Raw genomic sequence first — 3,140 nt, 5'->3', positions numbered from 1 at the left:
ACAACCCTGAGATTAAGAGTCTCATGCTCTACCGACTGAGCTAGCCAGGCTGCAGACACACACTCACGCACCGCACTGCACCACACCGCACCACACCGCACCGCAAGAGCTTCATGTGGTCAGGTCGGGCGATGGTGGCCGTCTGATCCTGGGACCTGGATCTGGCAGGCACCACTGACATGAATGACTCATCCAAGCATTGGTGGTTCAGTGGTAGAATTCTTGTCTGCCACGCGGGAGGCCCGGGTTTGATTCCCGGCCAATGCAGCACAGCTCCTTTTCTCATTTGCTGATCATTGCAGCGCATCTCTTCCCTCATTGACTTTGCAGACACTTGCGAAAACATTGGGCACTTGCTGCTTTTCTTTCGCTTCCCATCCTTTTGGGCCTTCCCTGCTCTTTATCCTGCAGGGCTATGCTGTTTGTCATGTTTTGTAGCAAGCAGAAGGGGGCAGTTCGTAAGGGGTTATCTTGGTTGACAGTGGTTAGCATAAGTAGTAAAAGGAAGCAATAAGCAACCACCCAATATGGGGCTCGAACCCACAACCCTGAGATTAAGAGTCTCATGCTCTACCGACTGAGCTAGCCAGGCTGCAGACACACACTCACGCACCGCACTGCACCGCACTGCACCGCACTGCACCGCACTGCACCGCACTGCACCGCACTGCACCGCACCGCACCGCACCGCACCGCACCGCACCTCACCTCACCTCACCTCACCGCACCGCACCGCACCGCACCGCAAGAGCTTCATGTGGTCAGGTCGGGCGATGGTGGCCGTCTGATCCTGGGACCTGGATCTGGCAGGCACCACTGACATGAATGACTCATCCAAGCATTGGTGGTTCAGTGGTAGAATTCTTGTCTGTCACGCGGGAGGCCCGGGTTCGATTCCCAGCCAATGCAGCACAGCTCCTTTTCTCATTTGCTGATCATTGCAGCGCATCTCTTCCCTCATTGACTTTGCAGACACTTGCGAAAACATTGGGCACTTGCTGCTTTTCTTTCGCTTCCCATCCTTTTGGGCCTTCCCTGCTCTTTATCCTGCAGGGCTATGCTGTTTGTCATGTTTTGTAGCAAGCAGAAGGGGGCAGTTCGTAAGGAGTTATCTTGGTTGACAGTGGTTAGCATAAGTAGTAAAAGGAAGCAATAAGCAACCGCCCAACGTGGGGCTCGAACCCACAACCCTGAGATTAAGAGTCTCATGCTCTACCGACTGAGCTAGCCAGGCTGCAGACACACACTCACGCAGCGCACTGCACCGCACTGCACCGCACTGCACCACACCGCACCACACCGCACCACACCGCACCACACCGCACCGCAAGAGCTTCATGTGGTCAGGTCGGGCGATGGTGGCCGTCTGATCCTGGGACCTGGATCTGGCAGGCACCACTGACATGAATGACTCATCCAAGCATTGGTGGTTCAGTGGTAGAAATCTTGTCTGCCACGCGGGAGGCCCGAGTTTGATTCCCGGCCAATGCAGCACAGCTCCTTTTCTCATTTGCTGATCATTGCAGCGCATCTCTTCCCTCATTGACTTTGCAGACACTTGCGAAAACATTGGGCATTTACTGCTTTTCTTTCGCTTCCCATCCTTTTGGGCCTTCCCTGCTCTTTATCCTGCAAGGCTATGCTGTTTGTCATGTTTTGTAGCAAGCAGAAGGGGGCAGTTCGTAAGGGGTTATATTGGTTGACAGTGGTTAGCATAAGTAGTAAAAGGCAGCAATAAGCAACCGCCCAACGTGGGGCTCGAACCCACAACCCTGAGATTAAGAGTCTCATGCTCTACCGACTGAGCTAGCCAGGCTGCAGACACACACTCACGCACCGCACTGCACCGCACTGCACCGCACTGCACCGCACTGCACCGCACTGCACCGCACTGCACCGCACCGCACCACACCGCACCACACCGCACCACACCGCACCGCAAGAGCTTCATGTGGTCAGGTCGGGCGATGGTGGCCGTCTGATCCTGGGACCTGGATCTGGCAGGCACCACTGACATGAATGACTCATCCAAGCATTGGTGGTTCAGTGGTAGAATTCTTGTCTGCCACGCGGGAGGCCTGGGTTCGATTCCCGGCCAATGCAGCACAGCTCCTTTTCTCATTTGCTGATCATTGCAGCACATCTCTTCCCTCATTGACTTTGCAGACACTTGCGAAAACATTGGGCACTTGCTGCTTTTCTTTCGCTTCCCATCCTTTTGGGCCTTCCCTGCTCTTTATCCTGCAGGGCTATGCTGTTTGTCATGTTTTGTAGCAAGCAGAAGGGGGCAGTTCGTAAGGGGTTATCTTGGTTGACAGTGGTTAGCATAAGTAGTAAAAGGAAGCAATAAGCAACCACCCAACGTGGGGCTCGAACCCACAACCCTGAGATTAAGAGTCTCATGCTCTACCGACTGAGCTAGCCAGGCTGCAGACACTCACTCACGCACCGCACTGCACCACACCGCACCACACCGCACCGCAAGAGCTTCATGTGTTCAGGTCGGGCGATGGTGGCCGTCTGATCCTGGGACCTGGATCTGGCAGGCACCACTGACATGAATGACTCATCCAAGCATTGGTGGTTCAGTGGTAGAATTCTTGTCTGCCACACGGGAGGCCTGGGTTCGATTCCCAGCCAATGCAGCACAGCTCCTTTTCTCATTTGCTGATCATTGCAGCGCATCTCTTCCCTCATTGACTTTGCAGACACTTGCGAAAACATTGGGCACTTGCTGCTTTTCTTTCGCTTCCCATCCTTTTGGGCCTTCCCTGCTCTTTATCCTGCAGGGCTATGCTGTTTGTCATGTTTTGTAGCAAGCAGAAGGGGGCAGTTCGTAAGGGGTTATCTTGGTTGACAGTGGTTAGCATAAGTAGTAAAAGGCAGCAATAAGCAACCGCCCAACGTGGGGCTCGAACCCACGACCCTGAGATTAAGTGTCTCATGCTCTACCAACTGAGCTTCTTCTTCTTCTTCTTCTTCTTCTTCTTCTTCTTCTTCTTCTTCTTCTTCTTCTTCTTCTTCTTCTTCTTCTTCTTCTTCTTCTTCTTCTTCTTCTTCTTCTTCTTCTTCTTCTTCTTCTTCTTCTTCTTCTTCTTCTTCTTCTTCTTCTTCTTCTTCTTCTTCTTCTTCTTCTTCTT

General features: G+C 52.9%; 8 non-coding genes across 8 annotated transcripts in view; 4 read left to right on the top strand and 4 right to left on the bottom strand.

The window, feature by feature from the left end:
* The window catches only part of TRNAK-CUU (transfer RNA lysine (anticodon CUU)), a 73-nt gene extending 23 nt beyond the window's left edge, over positions 1–50 (bottom strand). Inside the window, exon 1 of the tRNA in view lies at positions 1–50. This exon is cut by the window's left edge and continues 23 nt beyond it. This is a non-coding gene — a tRNA (tRNA-Lys).
* A 146-nt stretch (positions 51–196) lies between these two features.
* Positions 197–267, top strand: TRNAG-GCC (transfer RNA glycine (anticodon GCC)). The gene has a single exon. It is a non-coding gene; the product is annotated as a tRNA-Gly (tRNA).
* Positions 268–838: 571 nt separating this feature from the next.
* On the top strand, positions 839–909 carry TRNAD-GUC (transfer RNA aspartic acid (anticodon GUC)). Its single transcript has one exon. It is a non-coding gene; the product is annotated as a tRNA-Asp (tRNA).
* A 252-nt stretch (positions 910–1,161) lies between these two features.
* On the bottom strand, positions 1,162–1,234 carry TRNAK-CUU (transfer RNA lysine (anticodon CUU)). Its single transcript has one exon. It is a non-coding gene; the product is annotated as a tRNA-Lys (tRNA).
* A 509-nt stretch (positions 1,235–1,743) lies between these two features.
* Positions 1,744–1,816, bottom strand: TRNAK-CUU (transfer RNA lysine (anticodon CUU)). Its single transcript has one exon. It is a non-coding gene; the product is annotated as a tRNA-Lys (tRNA).
* A 216-nt stretch (positions 1,817–2,032) lies between these two features.
* Positions 2,033–2,103, top strand: TRNAG-GCC (transfer RNA glycine (anticodon GCC)). The gene has a single exon. It is a non-coding gene; the product is annotated as a tRNA-Gly (tRNA).
* A 252-nt stretch (positions 2,104–2,355) lies between these two features.
* TRNAK-CUU (transfer RNA lysine (anticodon CUU)) lies at positions 2,356–2,428 on the bottom strand. The gene has a single exon. It is a non-coding gene; the product is annotated as a tRNA-Lys (tRNA).
* Positions 2,429–2,574: 146 nt separating this feature from the next.
* TRNAG-GCC (transfer RNA glycine (anticodon GCC)) lies at positions 2,575–2,645 on the top strand. Its single transcript has one exon. It is a non-coding gene; the product is annotated as a tRNA-Gly (tRNA).
* Positions 2,646–3,140: the final 495 nt, after the last annotated feature.

Source organism: Phyllobates terribilis, unplaced genomic scaffold, assembly GCF_046119375.1.
Source record: "Phyllobates terribilis strain yellow unplaced genomic scaffold, ASM4611937v1 Scaffold_5__5_contigs__length_657084704, whole genome shotgun sequence".
Taxonomy (NCBI): Eukaryota; Metazoa; Chordata; class Amphibia; order Anura; family Dendrobatidae; genus Phyllobates; species Phyllobates terribilis.
This window is presented reverse-complemented; position numbering and strand designations above follow the sequence as displayed.